Genomic DNA, 27,377 nt, shown 5'->3' with positions numbered 1-27,377 from the left:
CCCGATGAGGGCTCATTTGCTTCCTCAAGCAGAGCCAGAGCTCCAGGAGGTCGGGTGTGTTCTTGCTGATGGTCCCCTCCATCCCTCAGTGTGCACGGAGTACAAGAAAGGGGGGTATCCTTCCTCCAGATTACTAGGGACAGAGTATGCAGACCCCATTGTGGTCCAGTGGTTCTCAACCAGGTGCTGCCAGGGCCCAGGCCCAGGCCGGCCTGCCCCAGGGCCCAGGTGTACAGCCACTTTGCAGCCCTGCCCGATGAGCCTCTCCTCGGAACCTGGCTTCTCAGAGAGCAAAGCGACATCCCAATGCAAGGCGGCTTGCCCCCTCCCCCCTACCCACTGGGAAGGAGGTCCAGCCAAGATTGTACTCCAATTGAATAGGCTCATTTGGTCTGTTTGGGGATCGACTGCTGGGCCAGCGTTGGCTGTTGTTTCAAGCAAAGAGCTTCTACCCTGCCAGGAACCGTCCAACTCAAGGGCCTGCTGTTCGCGGAGGCCCTTCCCCTACCCGGCAGAGCAAAGGCTAAGCAGCCCAGCAGCTTGTACCCCTCCAGTGGTCTGACCAGAGTGGAAGGGGTTGGGTGGTGGCAGGTCCTGCAAGCCGCCTGACGGTCCGGGCACCTGCGCTCCTTTCCCATTCTCCACCCAGTGCATTTCCGCAACAGCTCGGCTGACAGGCATCTCTATGTCTCACTCAGGCTGTGCCTTGGCCCGGCCGTCTTCCTCCTGTGGAGATGGCTGGTGCCCGCCGGTGCCTGTGTGACTGCCCCATCCTACCCAGCAAGCCCCAGACAGGAGGTCCCCACAGCAGGCTTCCCCCGATGGGGTGTGAAGGATGGTCTGAGACAAGCATGCGGCTCCCCTCGACCAGCAGGTGTGGCTACTTGGCAGTAGCATAGGTTTTGTTTCAAAGATTAAGCCATGCACGTGTAAGTACACACATCAGGTACAGTGAAACTGTGAATGACTCATTAAATCAGTTATGCTTCCTTTGATCGCTCCACCTGTTACTTGTATAACTATGGTAATCCTAGAGCTAATTCATGCCGATGAGCGCTGACCTCCTGTAATGCGTGCATTTATCAGACCAAGACCAATCCAAGCTCGCCCGGCTGCTTTGCTGACTCTAGATAACCTTGGGCCGTTTGGACTTCCCCGTGATGGCGACGATACATTCGGATGTCTGCCCCATCAACTTTTGATGGTTCTTTCTGTGCCTACCATGGTGACCACAGGTAACAGGGAATGAGGGTTCGATTCCAGAGAGGGAGCCTGAAAAACGACTACCACATCCAAGGAAGTCAGCAGGCACACAAATTACCTGTAGTGTCCTGCTGGACACATTCTAGTGTTCCACCAGCCACTCAGCTGAGGGCTGGCTTTACACACACACCCATCCAATGCAGGCGTCACCAGTCAGGTGACCCTGCCAATAAAATAAAAAGGTCCAGGCGCATGTGTCCAGGGCCAGTTACCAGAATCCTAACCATGTGTTGGTAATATAACTTAGTAGCATGAGGGCCTACGGCCCCCAACACTACAATGGTGATGAGTAGGTCTGCCCCACACATGAGCCGGATGCAGCTGTCACGCTATGAGGAGGGAAAAGCATGAGGTGCTTCCCCATCTTGCATCCGTAAAGCACCCTACCGCAACCCCTCCCTGCCATAACCCCCTAAAAGGCAGAACGCAGCAGAGAACACTACCCGACACTCCGCCTGGCATGAGGTGAGCTTACGGGCATAAGAGAGTACAGCGGAGCCCTGTGAGGTGTGAAAAAAAAAGGGAGTGTGAAGGTGAGTGATGCGACCAACACGTAAAGCAGATGGTGCTGCCATGCACCAATGAACCGGGGAAGTGCCCACGGCCACCTCCCCCAGACAACCAGAATGTAACATGATGGCCTGCAGAGATGGTAAAGCTGCTGCGGCCGCGGGCAGGAAGGAGCAGAGGTGCTGCCACGAACCAAACAACACAAGAAATGCCCAGGGCCTCACCCCCTTCCCTGCAATAATGTGAGAAAGGCCTGGGAAGACCGCAACACAGCCTGTAGCGTGGATGGAAGGTGCGATGGTGCTGACATACACCAAACCAAAGCAAAGTGCCCAGGGCCACCCCGACTACAGCACATCCTGCAAGGAGCCTGCCTCTTCACCACGAGGCTGTTCCAGAAACAAAAAACAGAAGAAAAACTGCACTTACCTCCAGTTCCAGACATCGAGAATTGGAGCCCCCACCAGCCTGACGAACTCCTCCCGGGCAGCATGGCTCCTCACCTGTGTTTGTTTCAATCAACAAGGCCTGGTAGGGAGAAAGACAGATTCTCAACCGAAAAACAGCATCACAGTGACATTCAGTGGCCAAAGAAAGTTACTGCACCCCTTTCTATGTTAAAGGGGAAAACGAGCATTGGCGAAGGCAAGCTGACAGCAGCACCCCCAGACTGTGACTGCGCCAGAGCAGCTGCGTGCCCACGGACTGAAACGGTGCAGAAGAGAGAGAGCGACGTGTGCAACTACTGCACAGCAGAGGAGAAGACTGCAGCTGCCCCAGCCAAGCTGCAAAAGTAGGCAAAGGATGCAAGTGCCACTTGAGGCACAAGAAGAGTGCGCATGGCCTGCGCCACCCTTAGTGGCCGTCTTCCACCACCACCAAAGGAACTCCACAGGTCTCCTGCAGTGATGGACATCACCGCAAGACACGAGAGGGACACTCAAGGCATCAGCAAAGGACACCCAGAAGGAAAAGAGACAATGTCAGAGGTGCGTAGAGGATTGCACCACCAAACCAGACAACACAGGCAGGAGCCCGAGAAGATGGACAGAGCCCCCAAGAGTGTGACGGAACGCTTGGGAGATGAGGCCCTGCCAGCCGACCACACCATGACACAAGATGGTCACCGTTGGCCCATCATACAGCATGTCGAGAGAAGCAACAAACCCTGCAAACCACACCCAGGTTCAAGCAGGACCTTGTGCTGCGAGGGCAGTGCCTTGAGGCGCAAGCACTGCGCCCTTAAGTGAAGAAGAGGCGGGAAAGGAAATGACCCTTCAATGCCCTGAAATGGGCCACAGACTGATCAAGGAGTGTCTTCCCCCACACTGCCTCAAGACGAAGTCAGCAGTGACTCACAATAGGCAAGAGGATAGTAGCACACCCCGGGTGGCAAATAGCCACCAATGCAACACTGAGAAGACACCTAGGGGGTCATTCCAACCCTGGCGGTCATCGACCGCCAGGGTGGATGACCACGGAAGCACCGCCAACAGGCTGGCGGTGCTTCCTTTACAGCCGCGGTCGCCCAGCCGGGTCCGGCGGTTTCCCGCCGGATTTCCCCCGGCTAGGAGAATCCTCCATGGCGACGCTGCAAGCAGCGCCTCCATGGGGATTCCGACCCCCTTCCCGCCAGCCTGTTTTTGGTGGTTTTCACCGCCAGGAACAGGATGGCGGGAACGGGTGTCGTGGGGCCCCTGGGGTCCCCTGCACTGCCCATGCCACTGGCATGGGCAGTGCAGGGGCCCCCCAACAGGGCCCCAGCAGGATTCTCACTGTCTGCCATGCACCCGTCGCACCCCTGCAACACCGCTGGCTCCATTCGGAGCCGGCTTCAATGTTGCAGGGCCTTTCCTGCTGGGCCGGCGGGCGCTCCCTTGGCGGGCGCCCACCGGCCCAGCAGGAAAGTCAGAATGGCCTTCGCGGTCTTCTGACCGCGGAGTGGCCATTTGGCGGTTCCCGCCAGGCGGGCGGCGTCCGCCGCCCGCCCGGGTCAGAATGACCCCCCTAGTCCTTGCACAGGTCAGGATCTTCAAAACGTCCACACAAAAGGAAGATGAGAGCGTAGCACAACACCACACTGTAAGGAAGGAAAGCGAAAAGAGAAGATTGTGTGACAACACCTGTCACACTGCGACACCTGACGACCACAGAAGTACAAGAGCAGATGATCACAGGGTGGAGAGATGGAGGACTCATGCCACAGAGGAAGCGTGCACCCACAGACAAGATAGCCACTGGGGTGCAGTGACGCCACTGTAGACAGCTCAACAGGAGTACCAAATGCAGGACACCTGCATGCGCGAACCGCATTCTTGCCCCACGCTTCGCAGTGCAACCGTCCAAACCACCTGTCACCAGCTGCTTGAAGCAGATGGCATCACTGCTAGCATCTGCACATGAGGAAAAGAAAGACTGCCCTAGCTATGGCGAAGTCCCTCCAGTCACCCTCACTCCAGCATCAATCACTCGTCGTCCATGTCACTGAATGGCAAGCACCATCATTGTCATGTGCATCACGGTATTGTTTAAAGGAGCAGGCTGGAGTCCTACACCGTTGCTATGATGCTCTGAGGAACAAGTCAACCAATGATAACCTGCTCACCCTGCCTGTATCCTGCTCTTGGTGGCAAGAGCGAGTTGTGAGCAGGACCCATCTACCCCTGTGATTGCACAAGAGACTAGGCAGTGGCTCCTCGGAAGTCGTGCTGCTGCCCTGACATAGCACACAAGCAGCCCCAGCACAGACCACAAGCAGTCCCATGGCAAACTAAAAAAGGGTCCTCCCCAAACGCGTGGCAGCGATTTGACATTGCCCTACTGATGAAGTCGAGGAGAGAGCAAGGCTGTGCAATGGAGACTCCAACAGGTCACAGCACACCAAGACTGTCTTCAGTGAATTAATATGACACCAACTAGAGACCCTCTTGGCAACGTGAGAGACAATTGCCCTGAGACAGTCTGAGACAGTCTGAGAGCCCACCTACACCTGGTCCATGTTGGCAATTGCCCTGACTACGAAACATCCACCCTTGTGGTTGCATGAATGACTTGACCGTGGCTCCTGTCGGAGAGCCTGAAGCGGCCCGCAGATGACCCACACGCAGCACAGCATAGTCCACGCCGGTCCCATGACAAGCCCATTTAAAGGGCCTCAAAGAAGATTCAGAGTGAAGAATCCACAAACGAGAGGTGGTCTGCAAGCTGCTTCACTAACAAAGTATCAGGATGTGCCAAGGCTTCATAGGCGGACTTCACGCCATCACAGATGCCGTCAGTCTTCGAGGGATTGGCCTTCATGAAACCAGGATATCTCAAGAAGTATATTTGCAGCGGACTCCACCAAGGCTCCTGATGCTCCTATTTCAAACAAAACGAACTGTACCCACCAAGAGCCTCAGCACAAGTGCCGCAGGACTGACCCACAGTGCACGAGTGGGAATTGACCAACTCATCTGAATGTCACTGAGTCCAGACTTCATCCACACAGTGTTCGTGCCCAGCTGTACCTGGTTAAATTGTGGACTCTTGCGGAGGTGTCCGGGTGCTCCCAGCTGCACCTGTCCACTGCAATACAGCAGCCTGCCTTTTTGAGGCCAAAAGACTGATGGTGGTATTTAGTTATTGTGAGTTCTTATACAGGTTTGACTTTGTTTTGACCCTCAATAAAGTTTGGGAGGAATGTAGTGTCCTGCAAGACATGTTCTAATGTTCCTCCAGCCACTCGGCTGAGGGCTGGCTTTACACACACACACACACACACATCCCACACCCATTCAACACAGGTGTCCCTAGTCAGGTGACTCTGCCAATAAAAAGATCCAGGCGCACGTGTCCGGGGCCAATTACCAGAACCCTAACCATATGTCTGTGTCACATCATTTAATAGCATGAGGGCCTAGGGCCCCCAACACTACATTACCCACTCCTGACTCTGGGAGGTAATAACAAAAAACAACAAAACAAGACTCTTTTGAGGCCATGTAATTGGAAGGAGTACCTTTTAAATCCTTTAATGAGGATCCATTGGAGGGCAAATCTGGTGCCAGCAGCTGTGGTAATTCTAGCTTTAATAGCCTATATTAAATTTGCTGCAGTTAAAAAGCTCATAGCTGATTCTTGGGATTGAGCTGGTGGTCTGCCGTGAGGTGAGCTACCGCCTGTCCCAGCCCCTGCCTCTCGGTGTCCCCTTCATGCTCTTGACTGAGTGTCCTGGGGGTCTGAAGCATTTACTTTGAAAAAATTAAAGTGTTCAAAGCAGGGTGGTTGCCTAAATACTTCAGCTAGGAATAATGGAATAGGACCCCGGTTCTATTTTGTTGGTTTTTCAAACTGGGGCCATGATTATGAGGGATGGCCTGGGGCATTCGTATTGTGCAGCTAGAGGTGAAATTCTTGAACCGGCATAAGATGAACCATGCAAAAGCATTTGCCAAGAATGTTTTCATTAATCAAGAACAAAGTCGGAGTTTTGAAGACAATCAGATACTGTTGTATTTCTGATCATAAACGATGCCGACTAGTGATCCGGCGGTGTTATTCCCATGACCCGCTGAGCAGCTTACGGGAATTCAAAGTTTATGGGTTGTGGGGGGAGTATGGTTGAAACTTAAAGGAACTGACGGAAGGGCACCACCAGGAGTGGAGCTTGCAGCTTAATTTGACTCAACACGGGAAACCTCACCCAGCCCGGACATGGAAAGGACTGACTGATGGATATCTCTTTCTCGATTCTGTGGGTGGTGGTGCATGGCCGTTCTTTGTTGGTGGAGCGATCTGTCTGGTTAATTCTGATAATGAATGAGACTCAGCCATGCTAACTAGTTATGTGACCCCCCAGAGGTCGGTGTCTAACTTCTTAGAGGGACAAGTGGCGTTCAGCAACACGAGATTGAACAATAACAGGTCTGTGGGAACCCTTAGATCTTGGGGGCTGCACATGCGCTACCCTGAACGGCTCAGTGTGTGTCTACCATTCGCTGACAGGTGCGGGTAACCCACTGAACCCAGTTCGTTATAGGGATTAGGGATTGCAAATATTTCCAATGAATGAGGAATTCCCAGTAAGTGCGGGTCATAAGCCTGCTTTGATTAAGTCCCTGCCCTTTGTACAAATCAGCCGTTGCTACTACCGATTGGAGGGTTTAGTGAGGTCCTCAGATTGGCCCTGCCAGGGTTTGCAACAACCCTGGCAGAGCTCTGAGAAAATGATCAAACTTGACTATCTAGAGTAAGTAAAAGTTGTAACAAGGTTTCTGTAGGTGAACCTGCAGATGGATCATTAAGGGCGCACCAGTCTGAGTGATTGCTTGCACCAGCCCGGAGTCTCGGCTGCCTTCAAGTTTAGTACACCCATAGGCACATGGCCTGGCTCTCCCCTTGTGCTCTCTGGCCGGAGGAGTGGTCTGCAGCAGCTGGGGCTCTTGGGAGAGGACTGGGTATGGAATGGGCTCTTCCACCCAGGAGGATCTGACCCTCTTATGTGGGTGGGACTGGGGAGTTGGGGAGGGGCATGCCCCCACCACCTCCAGATCTGGCCCCTCTGGGAGTGGCAAGATGAAAAGCCCCTCCTCAGACAGACCACACGCTCACCCAGCATGACATGAGAGGGAAACCAAATCAAAGTTCCTCCCTGGGCTGGAACCATTACCCTAAAGGCCTATGCCCAACTCCCGGCCTGCCTAGGGTTTGAGTGACTGAGGAGTGGCCCTTTTTGTGCGGCAGCGTAGCCTGGATAAGGAGGAGCTGGGGCCATGAGGGAACCCTGTCTCCCCTCGGTAGGGGTGTGCTGGAGGGGGGCTCTTCCCTTCTGGCGCCTCTGACCAGGGCAGTGGGGGTGGGCTATCCCCCAGCCCACCGGCACAGCTTGGGCTGCTGCATTAGGCCGATGACTCTTAACATGCAGGGGTGTAGACCTGGTGGTGTATGTCTGGTGTGCAAATGGGGCGACCCTCACTTGTTGCCAGGTACCCGGCTTGTCCTGGTCCTGTGTGGCTGGGATAAGGGTTTGAAGACTTATGTGGTCTCTCATAGTCCTCTGGGAGGGACCCGTGGTAGTGGGGCTGCCTGGCCCCTGAGCTGTTCTGGGAGCACCCCATTGCCCGCGGGTAGGCTCACAGGCCGAGCACCTGGTGATGTTCTTTGAACTGTGGAGGATGACTCTCAGAGGAGAAGACAGACGTGGTGCCAGGCCGTCTTGCCATGCAGTCGGCGGATGGGCGGTGCCACTTTCCTCCTGCCTCTCCTGTACCCTGATGAGGCAGAAAATGAAGGTTTTGATTTATTAACGCTTAAACGTAGTGCTGAAATAATCATGTGTGACATTAACCGAACTAATTAAGATTGTACGGGGACAAAATGTGCCCTCAGAGTAGTTTGCCATCATTTATACGCGTGCTTTATATAACGTGGTGAATTAGAATTGCACTAATCCGACATAATCATAAACGTGTGCTACGATTTGCTTGTTTGAAATGCTTTAGCTTAACATTACTTTAGCGGAGGCTTTGGCCTAGTTGCCTGGTCTCACGGATTAGCTGCTCGTATTTTTCCATTGTGCTAATAAACGTGTATTTTAGCTTGAAGCTGTACTTTTCCACAGAAACTGTTCACATGCTTATCTTAAAGTTTCGTGCCAGCCCGGCATATTTTCTCTTTAATTCAAGGTCGACTTGCAGGTGCGGACAATGGAGGCTCTGAGAGTAAGCTAATTGGGAGACAATGTTGCGATTTGCGTACCCATCTCCAAGGATAATGTATGCTTAAGTAAAAGCTTGAGAACTGTTGTTTTTGATTGGTCAATTTGAAGCTAACCTATGAACCCTCCAATGGAGACCCTACTGGACTTGAACTGTTGTCTATAAAAACCAGGTGCACGAGAAGAAATGAGATCATTACGGCCATTACCCGGACATTACGCCATTTTGACTTCGTAGCTATTATGGCCCACTTTGCTGCGACGCCATTTTGAGAGACTTTGAGTCTTTCTCTAATCGAGAGAAAGAGACTTTAAATGATTCTTGCCCTAGAGACTGTAACTTTGATTTGATCCTTTTGCATGAAGTAATAGTTTTACCTTGCCGCCGTGAGGCAATTGCCCCGTCCACCCCTGCCCCTTTGTCCCGTCCCATGCTGATCGAGAAACGGTACCCATGATGACCGAAGAACGGTACCTGTGAGACGAAGACTTCCTTGTATGCTGATCGTAATTGGTAAATATGAAAGGAGATTGTAAAATTGCATTGTTTCTTTTAGGTAACCAACTGCTGATTTTTGGTAAGATCCCTAGTTAAGAGTTTTTCTAAATTTATGTTGCTAAATTGTTTTTGCATGAAGTCCCACATGCTGATGCTAATTTGAGGTTAGACGAGGATTCCATATGTCGCACGATGCAATTTGAGATCTTGTTATGCTGACTAAATGTATGCCATTAGTTCATTACAGATTATCGTATTAGTGCTTTGCATGTTCGTTATTGATTATTGATTTTGATGAGATTGATCGATTAAGAGTACGGAGAGTTCCCACTAAGTCAAAAGATTCATCGGCCTAAAGAGCGTCCGAACACAGGTAAATTGTTACCACGTTCCGCTCTATCAGTATATGGTAGCAGAGGACGGTTACGTCTTTTGGGACCCTGTACTATTAAAGTACATGGTGTTGAATTAACGGTTACGCATTTTGAGACCCCACTCGGGAAGTTGAATTAGATTTTCTTGGGTAAAACAGATTGACAGAATGATGATGGGCTAGGTACACCGCGACTTTCCCGGGATCTCGGAGCTTGCGAATGGAGAGAACGGAGGTGTGGAATCAGCGCTGGCGGTACTAGTGATGGTATGAGTGAAGTTAGGGTTTTGCGCTTGCACAGCTTATTGCCGCAGGGTGTGTGAAAAGGGTGCGAGGGATTTTTTCTTTTTTTAAGGATAGCGGAGGTGCGACTCCGAGTGTAGAAGTAGGGAAGTCGTCGAACTTCATAGAGTTAGCGGAGGTGCGGCTCCGAGTGTGAGAGTAGGGAAGTCGTCGAACTTCATGTGAGTGTGGCGCTTTGTGCATAAAAAGGTCCACGTGGTTGTTGTTGTTGAGACGGGCCCTGCGAGGTCAAGAGACTCCGGAGTAGGTTGATCCATGTTGTGGTCTGGGCGGTTTAGTAGGTTGATCGGGCGTGGTCAACAAGTCGGGTACGTGTGTTAGGGAGTGAAAGAAACTTCGACTTCGGGCTTTGACAAGATTCTAAGTGCACTAGAACAGATCATTGACAAGTTGAGAGTAGGTCTGCGGGTCAGATTTGCTTGCGAATGTGGGGACTGAGAAAGACGGAATAGCGGCCAGAGGCTAGTGAAAAGTCCCGAGGCTAGTGAAAGGTCCCTAAGGTCCTGAAGCGACTGTGTTACCCTTCCTGTAGTAAACCGACAGATCTGTTTTATTTTTGGTAGCTCGCAATATATGCAGAAGTTGTTACGAAAAGGGGTGAGTGAAGGAAGACTAGCCGCGAGGCTTTGTCAGCCGCAGTGTGTGTGACGTCACTAAGAGCCGCGCTGGGATAGGTTGGTTGCAGAGAAGGGTCGCGCACGGATTGGACGCAGTCCGTGGGGCTCGATTGGAAGGGGAAAGGCAGGTGAAGAGTATTCCGGGAATTAAAGTCACCTATTGATTACAAATTTTGTGGAATTAAAGTTACCTATTGATTAAAGTTTGTGGAATTGAAGTCAAATATTGGTTGTAAACTTGGTTAAATAAAAGACGAGAAACATGAAATTCCTTAAAGCATTCAGGAGTGCGATGAAGGGGGAGTCTTACATTAAAGCGAGCGTAGGAGAAGAGACGCCGCCTGAGGGTACACCAGCTTATATTGTAATGGAGGAGAAGGGGGTAGCTCTGTGCCTTTGGCTAAAGCAATGGCACAAGTTGACAGAGAAACATGGGAGCGTAGCGTTCCCGATATATGGGACATTCAATATAAAGATTTTAGAGAATTTGAGATTCACGATGTACGACATGAAGGTGCCTCCAAGGCCAGCACAGTTTGAGGCTCTAGCAATTTGGGAACTAATGGCCAGACAGCAACAGCAAAAGAAGTTCGAGACCAGAATGAGGAAAGTAGAAAAGACACTAGCGGACGCTAGGTGGGATAATGCACAGAAGGTGTGGAGGTCAGATGTATTGCAGGGGATAAAATTATTCCCCGCAATTACTAAGGAAGGAGAGGAGACAGGTAAGAAAGCCACCTGTAAGACAGACAGAAAGTGTTCCAAGGATAGAGAGGACGAGGAAAAGTTGAGAAGAGAAGAGGAGTTAGAGGATGAGGAGTTGATAATGCAATTGCTGAACGACCGTCCACCGCCTTATGCAGAGAATGGACAAGGTCCAAGTACCAGTTCTGCCCCTCCGGCACCGGTACAGAACAGTGAAACCCAGAGTTCAGGAGCGTCATCGGGATCTAAGGACCCGAGTTTATTGTTCACCCCGCAGATACCGCAGGTTAGGAGAATATATCCAGATGTGCCCGTGTTGAAACCAGCAGAAAATTATCAGCCGCAGATGCCAGGGTACTACAGTAGTGAAAATAGTGGAGGGATGATCCTAGATCCAACCGTAAGGGGCGTACAGAATGGTTACAACCAAACAATGGCACAAGCTGAATCAACTCAGTTTTTGATGCCTCAAAAGCAGGTGCAGGGAGGAAACGCACATGCTCAAATGACGGGGAGCCAGATGGTCATGCCGGCAATGATGACCCATGGTGTGGGAATGAACATGCCACAGAACATGGGGAATGGACAGAACCCAGACGCGATATCCTTACCCATTACCGTAGGTCCAGCGGTACCTCTGTATAGTCAGCCTAATTCGGGTCTGAACAGTCAGGGATCAATGCTGCAGAATGGGACAGAAAGAAGGTGCATAGAAAACACTCCAGGGATAACTCCGATAGCGGCTCAGCCAACTGGGTCTGGGTCCTTGATGGAGTTTAGTCCCATATGTGCTCAGTCAACACTGGTGAGGTCGAGCCCCCCACTGATAATACCTCTCACATCGAACACTGAAAAGCTGCCGCAGCCATCGATGGCAGTCGATGTGAATGCTACACTGATGGGGGTAAATGCGCAACAGCTGACCCAGTGGTTCAACAGTCTGAATTCCACTCAAAGTTCAGACAGTGGGAAAGGAGAAGATTACCTGAATAGGATGAGGCTGAACATGGAAGCACAAGAATTGGTGGAAGGGACTATGGGTGTGAACAGGTTAGAGTCCTACACGGAAGAGGAGCTGAGGTATCTATGTCCAAAGATCACGAAAGAAGTAAACAAAGTACATAGAAGTTTGCAGGAAGTGGCGGACAGAAATGGGATTGACATAGGCAAGACGAAACACTTGAGCAGGAGCTATAGGTTGGATTTTGGGACCACAGATTTTGAACACATGAGATCAGCAGGCATGAAGGCACACCTTAGAGAATTGTTGCAGAGTGCACAAGTGTGGAGGTGCTTAGACAAGTGGGAAAGCAGGTTGGTAAAGAGGAAGGATAAGAGGAGGGACAGTGCTACAGAGCACAATGAGAAAAGACCGCAGAGTGGTGATACAGTAACAATGTTACCAATGAGGGAAACAGCAGGAGGAAAATTAGTACATGTACCATGGCACAGAAGCGACATTCAGTCTTTTACGGACGATTTTCCCAAACTAAGAGAGAAACCGATTGAATGGTATCAACAGACTGACAGGTTTGTGAAGCTTGCAAAGTGTCTTTGGGAAGACCTGAACACTCTCTTTGAGATTGTGGTTCCCGCAGATTTGTGGGAGGATTGCAAAAGAGCTGTAGGTTGGCCGACAAGTGAACCAGAGAGGGACAGGGAGACAGGTGCACCGTCACCTTTGGTGATGAGCTTGTACTATAAGGTGATTGAGCATTTGAAAACGAAGGTACCCGCGAAGAACGTGGATTGGCAGAAGATTGATCGAACTGCCCAAGAGACTAAAGAATCGATTCATAGTTACTATGAGAGGTTGTTGAAGGCGTTCAAGAACTACAGTGGCACGGAAACAATAGAGGCGAAGGACATGCTCCATTTTGTTTTCAGATTTGTGGAAGGGCTGAGGCCAGAGATAAGTCAGATGATAAAGTCGCATTTGATTTGTTGGCAGTCGAAACCGATTGATGAGGTCTTGACTTATGCGAAATACTGTAGCGACGAAATTGAGGTAAAACAGAAAAAGCTGAAAGAGAAGGTGATGATGATGCAGCTTAAGGCAGCTCAAACAGGCTTGCAAGGTCTGCAAGGTTTGCAAGGGATGCAAGGGTTCCAACAGCAGGTATCGCAACCGCAGCCACAGTTGCAGGGAAACATGGCGTTTCAACCACAGGCCAGAGGCAGAGGAGGTTTTGTGAATAATGGTCCGGATTTGAACACTGTTGTGACGGGTGTGCAGGCAATGAAGAAGGTGATGCCGTGTCACGTGTGCGGAATCGTCGGTCATTGGAAACGCGAGTGCCCGATGGTGGTGCAGGAAGGTGCAGGTGTAGGTGCAGGTGTAGGTGCAGGTACAGGTGTAGGTGTTGGTCAGCAAAACAATGATGTCAATGCATTTCAGACAATGAGAGGGCCGAAAATGAGAGGTCCAAACTCAAATTTTCAGACTGTAAATCAATTGCAGGGATTGCAACCTATGCAGCCGCAGCAGATGCAGATGCCCCGTATGCAGATGACGCAAATGCAGCCAATGCAACAGCAGTTACCTATGGTACCTAATCAGCAAATGCAAATACCCTTGGCACCAATGAGTCAGCAGCAAGTGATGGTTCCTCCACAGGTAACGGGTCAGGTAATGAGTACAAACGGCACAGTACAACAGTTCCCATTACACAGTGAGAGTGGAATAAACAACGTATGGGAGAGCGAAAGTTCAGGAGAAGAAGGAGATTGTGTGCTTGCGGCATCCTTGGAAGTTGATCAAAGGGGTCCGTACGTAGAGGGAAGAGTAATGGGTCATCGTGTCTCATTCTTGGTTGACACGGGAGCCACGCGTTCAACTGTTAAGAGCAGTGAAGTACCAAATTTGCCACTCTCAGGGAGGACAGTTCAAGTGGTGGGAGTAGCAAACAGACATCTGACGAACCCAATTACAGATCCGGTACCAGTCAACATTGGTAACTATCAAGGGGTACATCAGTTTGTGGTGTGTGACTCAAGCCCGATAGCACTGTTAGGAAGAGACCTATTGTGTAAATTGGGTTGTTCGATAATGTGTTCAAACGAAGGAACAACAATACAAACGAGCAATGATGGGGAAGAAGAGGACAGTGTAGAGGGGGATGAGATGGAAACAGTCGACGAAGAGTATCCTCTGATTTGTCTTTTCCCGATGATAACTGAAGAAGATATCCCAGCAGAATTACGGGAAACAGTCGGAAAGGAAGTGTGGGACATGACAGGGAAAGAGGTGGGATTGATGAAAGGAGTGGAACCAGTAAAAGTGATGGTAAAGCCCAATGCGATCTTTCCCCAGACCCCACAATACCACATGCCACAAGATACTCTCATGAAAGTTGCTCAACTCATTGACGAATTCGTAAAACAGGGGGTACTGAAAGAAGTGCTAAGCAGTCCATGTAATTCACCGATAATGGGACTAATAAAGCCAAGTGGGAAAGTCCGACTCGTGCAGGATTTGAGGAAAATAAATGACATCATAATAAAGTGCTGCCCTGTCGTGCCGAACCCAGCTGTGATAATGTTTCAAGTCCCTTGCGATGCTGAATGGTTCTCAGTCATCGATTTGTCACAGGCATTCTTTTCTGTGCCTCTTCATGAGGACAGCCAATTCCTCTTTTGTTTCAAATTCCTAGACAGAGTATACAGTTGGTGTCGAATTCCTCAAGGGTTTTCTGAGTCACCGTCAATATTCAATCAAGTTCTAAAGAAAGATCTGGAAGAATTAGAATTGCCATTCGAGTCAATTCTAGTACAGTACATTGATGACTTACTGGTTGCATCCAAAACGGAAAATGGCTGCACAGCCGATACCATTGCTCTGTTGAACCATTTGGGAAGGAATGGACATAAGGTGTCTCCTTCCAAATTACAGTTCTGTCAGAAGAAAGTGAAATACTTGGGTCACCAAATAGAGAAAGGGTCACGGAGAATAATGAAGGAAAGAATTACAAGTATACTCCAAATGAGTCCACCAAAGACAAAGAAGGAGGTGAGGAAGTTTTTGGGAATGGTGGGATATTGTCGCCAGTGGATTCCCAACTTTTCGTCTCTAGCGAAGCCCCTACTGAAATTGACCCAAAAGGATGCCTTGGATGAAATTGAGCTGAAAGGAGACGAGATGGATGCTTTTGTTGAACTGAAAGAATGCATGTGCAGGGCTCCAGCTTTAGGTATGCCTGACTACACGAAGGGCCTGATTCTAACTTTGGAGGACGGTGTTAAACCGTCCCAAAAGTGGCGGATATACCACCTACCGTATTACGAGTCCATTATATCCTATGGAACTCGTAATACGGTAGGTGGTATATCCGCCACTTTTGGGACGGTTTAACACCGTCCTCCAAAGTTAGAATCAGGCCCGAAGTCTTTCACATTGTTTTGTCATGAACGTGATGCATGTTCTTTGTCTGTCTTGACCCAAGCCCATGGTGGCGTAAACAGACCAGTAGCGTATTTTTCAGCTACTTTGGATCCGGTTGCAGCAGCACTCCCAGGGTGTTTGCGCGCCGTAGCAGCAGTTGGTATCAGCCTCACTCAGAGTGAAGGAATAGTGATGGGACACCCAGTAACAGTCATGGTCCCTCACTCAGTTGAAATACTTTTGACCCGCTCCCGAACGCAACACATGACTGGAGCTAGACTCACAAGGTATGAAACGATAATTCTGGGCTCACCGAATGTGCAGCTGAAAAGGTGCACTACGTTGAATCCAGCTACCTTGCTTCCTGGAGAAAATGCTGAAATTGAGAACGCTGAAGACGTCGAGCATGACTGCCTTCAGGTGACTGAATTTTGCACAAAACCCCGACCGGACATCAAGGATACTAAACTTGATGAAAATGATCAAATTCTTTTTGTTGATGGTTCATGTCTAAGAGATGGGATGGGGATTTTGAAAGCAGGATATGCTGTATGTACTGTAACAGGGGTCTTGGAAGCGGGATGGCTTCAAGGAGTCTATTCTGCACAAGTAGCAGAACTTGTAGCCCTTACCAGAGCATGTCAACTGTCTGCATTGATGAAAGTCACCATTTACACTGATAGTCAATACAGGTTTGGGATTGTGCATGACTTTGGACAGCTATGGTCGCAGAGAGGTTTCCTGACTTCTTCAGGATCTCCAGTGAAGAATGGGGAAAGAATAAGGGAATTGTTACATGCCATTCAAGTGCCAGCTGAAGTTGCAGTGGTAAAGTGCAGTGCTCACACGAAAGGACAGGACTATGGTGGTCATTCTGACCTCGGCGGTAAAAGGCGCCTACCGCCGGTCAGAAATCCTCCATAATCCCGCCGCGGTCGCGGAAACCCGCCACGGTCATTCTGACCCGCAGAAGGCAAACCTCCGAAAATCCGACCGCCACAACAGACCGCCAGACCAGCGGTCGGCGGAAAGGTGGAGGTGACCAAACCTCCACCGCCACGCCAACAGAAATACGCCCATCCCATTACGACCCACGAATCCACGCGGCGGTCATTCAAACGCGGTATTCCATTGGCGGGACACACCGCCGCGGTCAGAATACACACAAACGAACAAAACTCAGCCACATTGGACGATTTGAATCCCACACACCTGAGACACATACACACACCACTCCCACACACACAATACAATATAAAACACACACCCACATCACCCACAAACCCCAACGCTAAAAAATTTGTAAAGAAGGCAAGAGCGAGACACCAGCATCCAAAAAATAACAGCCACAGCCACTCAACACCATCACCCACACACTATCCACACACAAAACAACACACACCACCACACTCAACTCACTTAAATACACATACTCCACCCCACACATCATACACACCACCCCATGGCACCCCAAAGACAACCCCGCTTCACAGACGAAGAACTCAGGGTCATGGTGGAGGAAATCGTTCGGGTAGAGCCCCAGCTGTTCGGCACACAGATACAATACACCAGCATTGCCCGGAGGACGGAGCTATGGCAGAGGATTGTCGACAGGGTGAACGCAGTGGGACAGCACCCCAGAAATCGGGAAGACATCAGGAAGCGATGGAACGACCTACGGGGGAAGGTGCGTTCCATGGTATCCAGGCACAACATCGCCGTGCAGAAGACTGGCGGAGGACCCCCACCTCAACCCCCACAATTCACATCATGGGAGGAGGAAGTCTTGAACATCCTGCATACTGACGGCCTCGCAGGAGTCGGCGGAGGAATGGATACTGGTAAGTTGAAGCTTCAATACTGCTTCCCCCCCACCTGCATGCCAAATCAGACCCCAACCCTCACCCCCATCCTCGAACCCCACCCTCACCCCCACCCCCATCCTCACCCTCACCCTCACCCCCACCACCATCCTCACCCCCACCACCATCCTCACCCCCACCCCCAGCACACCTATTCCCCGCCAATGTCTCACCATCACAACCCACACATCCCAAAACCTAGGCCTGCATGCGTCCACTAAGCATGGACACCCATCACCAAAGCATGCCCAATGCATATACACATCCCCCCCACAAGCCACCCTCACCAAAGCCCCCACACACGAATGCCAGCACTTGGGGACACGAGAACCCACAGATACACCCATATGCCACACATTGAAACTATAACCATACCTCTATACCCCTGCAGGACCCGACCGTCAACACACCGCGGCGGAGGGGCCAGAATTCTCCACACCCCCCACCCAAGAGGCCGTCAGCGATGACAGCAGCTCTGTCGACCTGGACACCGATGACCAGCCCGGACCATCGGGGACCTCTGGACAGTCGGTTCCCCTCACACAGGCCCAGGCCACTACAGACCCAAACCCCTCTGGGAACACCAGCACAGCTCCCACCCAGCGGGCCCATGCCTCTGTCTCCAGGGCGCGTCAATCTGCGGTGTGTCTACCACTACAGGGCACCCAGGATAACCCACCACCCCAACAACAACAGGGACCTGGGGGCAGTGGTAGTGGGCACACCGGCCAGGGGGCAGAGGCCCAGGGAAACAGGGCAACTCGGAGGGCAGCTGTGCGACAGGGGGGGGAGGAGAGGCCCAGGGAACCCACTCTCCACGAGGTCCTCACCACCATCATGGGAGCATACAACCGCTCCCAGGAGACGATGGCGACGGTACTGGCCCGGTTCCAGGAGATCCAGGTACTGCAGGAGGAACACTATCGGGGGTACAGGGAGGACATCAGAGCCATCAACACCACCCTGGTTACCATGGTAGGGCTGCTGCAGGACCTCGTCAACAACAGGGCGGACACTCAACAACACCCAAGGGCCCCTGCCACTAGCCTGGACCAAGAACAGCCAACCACCTCCGCCGGCGCTAGTGGACAGGAGGCCCCCGCACAGCAGCAGCCCACCAGACCCCCACCTCCTGCAGGAGAAGAACCACCCCGCAAGAGGGCCCTGAGATCTCGCAAGAAGACAGAGTAGGATGTCAAGACCCCCGCCAGCAATGGATACCACCTGATGTCATCCCACTGTCCCACATTGTCACCCTGTCCATCCTTGAACTGCCCATGCTCCATCTCTCCACAGGCCTCTGGACAATGCACCTGTGTGACTGTTACTCTGGACTCTGCCATGGACATTCCTTCACCATAGCCCCCACCCACTTGAAACCACCCATCCCATTTTGAGCACTTCAATAAACACCTATTTTGCACCAAAATATCTGGAGTCTGGCTGTGATTTCAATATATTGTAATTGACATGACAGTGCAAATATGTCCTTGTACATGGTGAAGTCAACAAACAGCTGCCACAAAGCTGTAGTCCATGGGGAAACGAAGCACAGGACTCGTAGTGGGGACCCCAGATCTGAAATAGGGAGGGAAAAGCCAAAACTCAGTCATCATACACTGGGGCAAATAGACAGGCAGCAGAGATGCAGGAGAGTAGTTAACATTTACTAAATTATCTTTGAAATGTTACCTGTGTCCTATTGGAAGTACTGTTCAATGATTCTGTCCCTGTTGTCTGTTTCAGCCCCGTCGTCTTCCTCCTCGTCACTCTCCTCAGGTTCCACCGCTGCCGCAACACCACCGTCTCGACCATCCTCCTGCAGGAAAGGCACCTGGCGGCGCAAAGCCAGGTTGTGAAGCATGCAGCAGGCCACGATGATGTGACACACCTTCTTAGGTGAGTACATTAGGGATCCACCTGTCATATGCAGGCAGCGAAACCTGGCCTTTAGGAGGCCAAAGGTGCGTTCGATCACCCTCCTAGTACGCCCATGGGCCTCATTGTACCGTTCCTCTGCCCTGGTCCGGGGATTCCTTACTGGGGTCAGTAGCCACGACAGGTTGGGGTACCCAGAGTCCCCCACTAGCCATACACGGTGTCTCTGTAGCTGTTCCATCACGTAAGGGATGCTGCTATTCCTGAGGATGTAGGCGTCATGCACTGACCCTGGGAATTTGGCATTTACATGCGAGATGTACTGGTCAGCCAAACACACCACCTGGATGTTCATTGAATGGTAATTTTTTCTGTTCCTGTACACCTGCTCCCTGTCTCTTGGGGGAACCAAAGCCACATGGGTCCCATCAATGGCACCAATTACGTTGGGAATATGTCCAAGGGCGTAGAAATCACCCTTCACTGTAGCCAATTCGCCCACCTCAGGGAAAATGATGTAGTTCCTCACGGATTTCATCAGGGCAGACAACACTCTGGATAACACCTTCGAAAACATGGGCTGAGACATCCCAGAAGCAATTCCCACGGTTGTCTGAAATGACCCACTTGCCAAGAAATGGAGTACTGACATGACCTGCACCAGAGGGGGAATCCCTGTGGGTTGGCGGATGGGGGACATCAGGTCGGGCTCCAGCTGGGCACACAGTTCATGGATAGTGGCACGGTTAAGACGGTAGGTCAGGATAATGTGGCGTTCTTCCATTGTCGACAGGTCCACCAGCGGTCGGTACACGGGAGGATTCATCCGTCTCCTCGCCCAACCCAGCGGACGGTGCCTAGGAAGGACAACATGGAGCACACAGTCAAGCAACCCACAGGTACGTACTCACAGCTAGCACAGTATACGATTCTCTATGCAGTGAATGGCGTGTCTGAGTGGCTATGCAAGGCCTAGGCCTGTGTGACGCAGTTGAAATTGAGCCATGTGGGCCCTGGAAATGGCGGCTGCCTGACCTGTGAAGTGTGACAATGGGATGTGAGGTCAATGCGCTGGCGTGGCACACCGCGGCGGGCGGCGGGCGAAGACCGCGGCGCGAAGCCGCATTGGTTAACATTGAAGCCTATGGGTTTCAGGAGCCAATGGCGAAGGGCGCCGGCGGTGGCGGGACGCACCGCCGCGGTACGCACCGCCGCGGACGTGACCGCCATTTTCTATCTACTTATCCACTTGCGACTTGAACTTTCACAGGAGAGGACCTATACTGCAAGTGTTGCTGTGACCTCGGTCTGGAAGGGACAATGGCTGCTGCGCCTGGGGAAAGGGCCCCTGCCTTCACTGGAGAGGAGTTGGAGAAACTTGTGGATGGGGTCCTCCCCCAGTATGCGCTACTCTACGGTCCTCCAGACCAACAAGTGAGTTTAATTCAATATGGATTTGGGGCCACTGGCTGGCTTGGGGGCCTGGCGGGGGGCCTGGCGGGGATGGGGGGCATGTTGGGCCTGGCGGGGGGCCTGGCGGGGGGCCTGGCGGGGATGGGGGGCATGTTGGGCCTGGCGGGGGGCATGGCGGGGGGCCTGGCGGGGATGGGGGGCATGTTGGGCCTGGCGGGGGGCATGGCGGGGGGCCTGGCGGGGATGGGGGGCATGTTGGGCCTGGCGGGGGGCATGGCGGGGGGCCTGGCGGGGATGTGGGGCATGTTGGGCCTGGCGGGGGGCCTGGCGGGGGGCCTGGCGGGGATGGGGGGCATGTTGGGCCTGGCGGGGGGCATGGCGGGGGCCTGGCGGGGATGGGGGGCATGTTGGGCCTGGCGGGGGGCATGGCGGGGGGCCTGGCGGGGATGGGGGGCATGTTGGGCCTGGCGGGGGGCATGGCGGGGGGCCTGGCGGGGATGGGGGGCATGTTGGGCCTGGCGGGGGGCCTGGCGGGGGGCCTGGCGGGGATGGGGGGCATGTTGGGCCTGGCGGGGGGCATGGCGGGGGGCCTGGCGGGGATGGGGGGCATGTTGGGCCTGGCGGGGGGCCTGGCGGGGATGGGGGGCATGTTGGGCCTGGCGGGGGGCATGGCGGGGGGCCTGGCGGGGATGGGGGGGCATGTTGGGCCTGGCGGGGGCCTGGCGGGGATGGGGTGCATGTTGGGCCTGGCGGGGGGCATGGCGGGGGGCCTGGCGGGGATGGGGGGCGTTGGGCCACTGGAAAGGAAAATGCTGAGAAACTTGAACGTGGTATTTCTCCCTCCCTGTACGTGTCACATAGGTCCGCGCCCATGAGAAGATCGGGATTTGGCGTGCCATCGCCAAGGAAGTCCGGGCCCTGGGGGTCCACCATCGACGGGGCACCCACTGCCGCAAGAGTTGGGAGGACATCCGCCGCGGGACCAAGAAGACCGCCGAGTCTCTGCTGGGGATGGCCTCCCAACGTAGGCGGGGTGCCTGCCGTCAACTGAGCCCCCTGATATTCCGGATCCTGGCGGTGGCCTACCCTGAATTGGATGGGCGCGTGAGGGCAGCACAGCAGACACAAGGGGGTGAGTACAAGCATTATCTACTCTGTTGTCGCGCAGTGGAGGTGTCTGGGTGGGGGAGGAGGGCTGGGGGTCCCCCTAGGCCAGGGCGATATCTGTAGGCTGGGCACCCCCGTAAGCCCCTGTGTCCCCAGCCACCACCCTCAGTAGTTTGTCAGTACAGCCATCCCTGGGCCGTGTCATCCATGGGTGCAGTTGTCAACTCTAGGCGTGTAGGGCATGTTCCACGGAATGCGTAGCAGACCACAAGTGCGCAACTTAGTGCAGGGGGCATCTGTGTCTGTCATGTCCGCTAACTGTACCGGAGATCCATGTACTCAATATCCCTTTATTTCTCTCTCCCCCCCCCTTTTTGTTTGTCTTTCTGTGCTTGTGTGCATCAGCATCATCAGGCGGAGGAGAAGTGGCATCGGGGCAGGAGGGAGCTGCATCTCACATGGCCCAGGAGGGCCATGCCACAGAGTCAGACTGGACCAGTGAGACGGAGGGCGAGGGGAGCTCCACGACGGGGACGACTGGACCCTGCAGCGACACGGACACGTCCTCGGAAGGGGGCTCCCTTGCGGGGGTGGCACCATCCGTGCCCCCCGCCATTACAGGTACAGCCGCCACCCAGCGCACCATCTCCGCCCTCCCAGCAGCCCCTCAGCGTTCGCCCCGTGCCCGCTCTGCCAGGAAGCCGGGCATCTCCTTCGCCCCAGGCACCTCAGGCCCTGCCCCTGTTACCCCCGCTGCCCTCAGTGAGGAGGTCATTGACCTCCTCCGAACGCTCATTGTTGGGCAGACTACCCTTTTGAATGCCATCCAGGGGGTGGAGAGGGAGGTTCATCGCAGCAATGCGTACCTGGAGGGCATTCATTCGGGTCAGGCTGCCCATCAGCGATCGTTCCAGGCTCTGGCCTCAGCACTGACGGCAGCCATTGTCCCTGTCTCCTGCCTGCCTCTACTAACTCCCTCCTCCCAGTCTCCTGTTCCGCTGCCTGTCCCACCCACACCATCAGACCAGCCTGCACACACCTCAACACCCAAGAGAAGCTCATCCAAACATAAGCACCACAGATCACGCAGACATTCACACACGCAACATTCCGATGCAGACATGCCAACAGTCACTACCACCTCTGTGACCCCCACCTCCTCGTCTCCCTCCTCCCTCCCTGTGACGTCTACACTCACACCTCCATTCACCTCACCATCAGCCAGTGTTTCCATCACCAGCACACCCTCCACTCCAGTCCGCACACGTGCAGTCACCACCCCCACTGCCATTTACACGTCCCCTGTGTCCTCTCCCACTGTGTCTGTCACCCCCTCTTCCACACCACACAAACGCAGCCACCCACCCACCCAACAGCCATCCACCTCACGACAGCCTATCCCTCCTGCACCTGCACCCAAAGACATCAAACGTGACTCACCTACAACCACATCCTCTCCCTCCACTCCCATTCCCACTGTACCTACCACTCTCCATTGTCCCAAGAAGCTCTTCCTCGCCACTACTAACTTCTTTCCTGACCCTGAGCCCCCCCCTCCTTCTCGTCGGGGTAAGAAGAGCACCTCAGCCACCACCAGCCCTGCAGCCCCCTTGACAAGGGTGCAGGGGTATTGGAGCCCGCCAGCCCGCATGTCTGGATCTTCGCCCAGCAGCAAGGGGACAGCCAGCCCACCCCCTGGGAAGAGGAGCAGAAGGCGGAAGGGTCGCCGCAGGAGCCCGCCTTCTACATCCCCCCCGGACACCACCCAGAGACAGTCACCAGCCACAGCTCCAAAGGGAGGAAAGGGCCACAGGCCCACGACTAAGGACGGCAAGGGCAGCAAGTCGGAGAGGTCAGGCAGCAGGCCTGCTGCCCAGGAGGAGCCCACAACCCCCATAGCCGCTGCCCCGGGAGGAACCGGCACAGCTGCCCCGGGAGAGCCCACCACCCCCATAGCCGCTGCCCAGGGAGGACCCAGCCCAGCTGGCCAGGAGGGCCCCACCACCCACAGCCCAGGTGGGCAGTGAAGGAGCACCATCCCCGCTGCCCAGGAGGGCACCACCAGGCAATTAGCAGTTGGCCATAGACCGGCCGCCGTCTCAAGAACCGCTGAACTGGGCCCTTCAGGGCAAGGACCGCTGAACTGGGCCCTGCCGTCTCAAGAACCGCTGAACTGGGCCCTTCAGGGCAAGGACCGCTGAACTGGGCCCCGCCGTCTCAAGAACCGCTGAACTGGGCCCCGCAGTCTCAAGAACCGCTCCGCTGGGCCCCGCCGTCTCAAGAACCGCTGAACTGGGCCCCGCCGTCTCAGGAACCGCTGAACTGGGCCCCGCAGTCTCAAGCACCGCTCCGCTGGGCCCCGCCGTCTCAAGAACCGCTCCGCTGGGCCCCGCCGTCTCACGCACCGCTCCGCTGGGCCCCGCCGTCTCAGGAACCGCTGAACTGGGCCCCGCAGTCTCAAGCACCGCTCCGCTGGGCCCCGCCGTCTCAAGAACCGCTGAACTGGGCCCCGCCGTCTCAAGAACCGCTCCGCTGGGCCCTTCAGGGCAAGGACCGCTGAACTGGGCCCCGCAGTCTCAAGCACCGCTCCGCTGGGCCCCGCCGTCTCAAGAACCGCTCCGCTGGGCCCCGCCGTCTCACGCACCGCTCCGCTGGGCCCCGCCGTCTCAAGAACCGCTGAACTGGGCCCCGCCGTCTCAGGAACCGCTGAACTGGGCCCTTCAGGGCAAGGACCGCTGAACTGGGCCCCGCCGTCTCAGGAACCGCTGAACTGGGCCCTTCAAGGCAAGAACCGCTGGCCCTTTGGCAGACGTGGCAGGGCAGGATCTATCTCGGGCAGGGTTGCAGGATGTCCTCTGGCCAACTTGCCTCCTCCAGTGGCAGTGGGGTCTGTTATGGACTGTATGGACTGTGGCTTTGCTCTCCCCAGGATGGCCCAGTGGGCAGGCCACCCACTGTATGGACTGTATGGACTGTGGCTTTGCTCTCCCCAGGATGGCCCAGTGGGCAGGCCACCCACTGTATGGACTGTTTGGACTGTGGCTTTGCTCTCCCCAGGATGGCCCAGTGGGCAGGCCACCCACTGTATGGACTGTTTGGACTGTGGCTTTGCTCTCCCCAGGATGGCCCAGTGGGCAGGCCACCCACTGTATGGACTGTATGGACTGTGGCTTTGCTCTCCCCAGGATGGCCCAGTGGGCAGGCCACCCACTGTATGGACTGTTTGGACTGTGGCTTTGCTCTCCCCAGGATGGCCCAGTGGGCAGGCCACCCACTGTATGGACTGTATGGACTGTGGCTTTGCTCTCCCCAGGATGGCCCAGTGGGCAGGCCACCCACTGTATGGACTGTTTGGACTGTGGCTTTGCTCTCCCCAGGATGGCCCAGTGGGCAGGCCACCCACTGTATGGACTGTATGGACTGTGGCTTTGCTCTCCCCAGGATGGCCCAGTGGGCAGGCCACCCACTGTATGGACTGTTTGGACTGTGGCTTTGCTCTCCCCAGGATGGCCCAGTGGGCAGGCCACCCACTGTATGGACTGTTTGGACTGTGGCTTTGCTCTCCCCAGGATGGCCCAGTGGGCAGGCCACCCACTGTATGGACTGTTTGGACTGTGGCTTTGCTCTCCCCAGGATGGCCCAGTGGGCAGGCCACCCACTGTATGGACTGTATGGACTGTGGCTTTGCTCTCCCCAGGATGGGCCAGTGGTCATGGAGTCCCCTCGTGGATCTGGCGTTGTGTACTCAAGTGGCTGAGGTGCCCCCCCTTCCCTTCCCCCTGAGGTGCCTGTCCTATTTTCTTTCTGATGCCCCTGCAGTGTTCTCTCCGTGGAGTTCTTGTCGTGGGACTGGGCCTTGCCCCTTTGCACAGGACCCCTGTGATCCACGGACAGTGGTTGGACTACATTTAGTAGCTGTATATATTTTGTACATAGTTTATTTATTTATTGGGATTACTGGTGTACATATTTCAATATATCTGCCCGTTTATGATCTCTTATTTTGGTCTTTGCATTATTTCGGATGGGGGTGGTTTGTGGGTTGTGACAGTGATCTGTGGGAATGCATTGATGTGTGTGTTGTAGTGGGTGTGGGTGGGTGGGTGTGTGCCGGTAATCTTTTCCCTCCCCTGTGTCGTAGGTGCAGTACTCACCGATGTCTTCCGCGCCGCCGGGCGTGCTCCTGGTATATGAGCAGGAATAGGAGTGCGGGGATGACCTGCAACTCTGGTTCCATACTGCCGGAATCTCGCGTGGAGTGCGTAGAGGTGAGCGTTTTCCCGTTCGTAGTCTGTTTCCGCCGTGTTCTTATCGGCGGTGCTCCCGCCCCGGAAAAGGTGGCAGATTGGTGGGTCGTAATAGGGTGGGCGGTACATTGTCTGCCGCCTGGCTGTTGGCGGGAACCGCCGCACTGTTTGTTTGTACCGCCGTGGCGGTCGGAGTGTTAAGTTGGCGGGCTGTGTTGGCGGTTCCCGCCAGGATCAGAATTGCATATTTTAGACCGCCGGCCTGTTGGCGGCTTGGCCGCCGCTTTATCACCGACCGCCAGGGTCAGAATGAGGGCCTATGTGTCTCTGGGAAATGCATATGCAGATCAAGTCGCAAGATTTTGTGCTTTGAACTGTATATTGCTAAGGGATGATTGGAATACAATAAGTGAACCAGAGCTCGAACCAGCTGAAGCATTTGCCTTGAAGGTTGTAGATACAATAGAGGAACTAAAAGCACTACAGAATAATGTCAGGGAGGATGAAAGAGATTCCTGGATTAAATCACAATGTATAAAGAGACAAGACGAGTTATGGGTTTCACATGAGGGAAAATTTGTTTTGCCAAATAGTCTCTTATGACAGCTTGCGCGGTTCTATCATGGGCAGGCTCACCTAGGGAGAGATGCCATGATAAGATTGTTCAAAACTGATTGGTTTAACCCCAGATTTCGCCAAGCTGCAGAAGCAGTTTGCCATCGATGTGTCACTTGCCAGCAGATGAACCCAGGAAAGGGAACAGTTGTGAGCGCGAGTCACATTGGTAGGGCAAGCGGTCCTTTTAGCCGCATGCAGATGGACTTCATTGAGATGCCTGTGCATGGGGGTCTGAAATATGTGGTGGTGATTGTGTGCATTTTTAGTCACTGGATTGAGGCATACCCTACACGTAGAAATGACAGCCTTACAGTTGCCAAGCTATTGTTGAGGGAGTTGATACCACGTTTCGGATTCCCGATCTCTTTAGAATCAGATAGGGGAAGTCACTTCAATAACGAGGTGATAAAGTTACTTTGCGAAGCACTGAACATTGAGCAAAAGCTGCACTGTAGCTATCGCCCTGAAGCATCAGGACTGGTGGAGCAGATGAATGGTACGCTGAAATCGAGAATGGCAAAAATATGTGCATCGACAAATTTGAAATGGCCTGACGCATTGCCCTTAGTGCTAATGTCAATGAGAAACACTCCTGATAGAAAGACTGGATTGTCTCCGCATGAAATACTCATGGGCAGGGCTATGAGACTTCCTGCAGTTCCCGCAAACATGCTTTTGAATATTACAGATGATATGGTGTTAGACTACTGCAAAGGACTGGCTGACGTGGTTCGCTCTTTCTCTCACCAGGTGGAAGCGACCACCTGGCCACCGATCCAAGGTCCAGGACACGCACTGAAAGCAGGTGACTGGGTCGTGATAAAGAAGCACGTGAGAAAATCGTGTCTGGAACCCCGTTGGAAAGGCCCTTTCCAAGTGATCCTGACGACAACTACCGCTGTGA

Source organism: Pleurodeles waltl, chromosome 10 (assembly GCF_031143425.1).
Source record: "Pleurodeles waltl isolate 20211129_DDA chromosome 10, aPleWal1.hap1.20221129, whole genome shotgun sequence".
NCBI lineage: Eukaryota > Metazoa > Chordata > Amphibia > Caudata > Salamandridae > Pleurodeles > Pleurodeles waltl.
Note: the sequence above shows the minus strand (reverse complement) of the source record.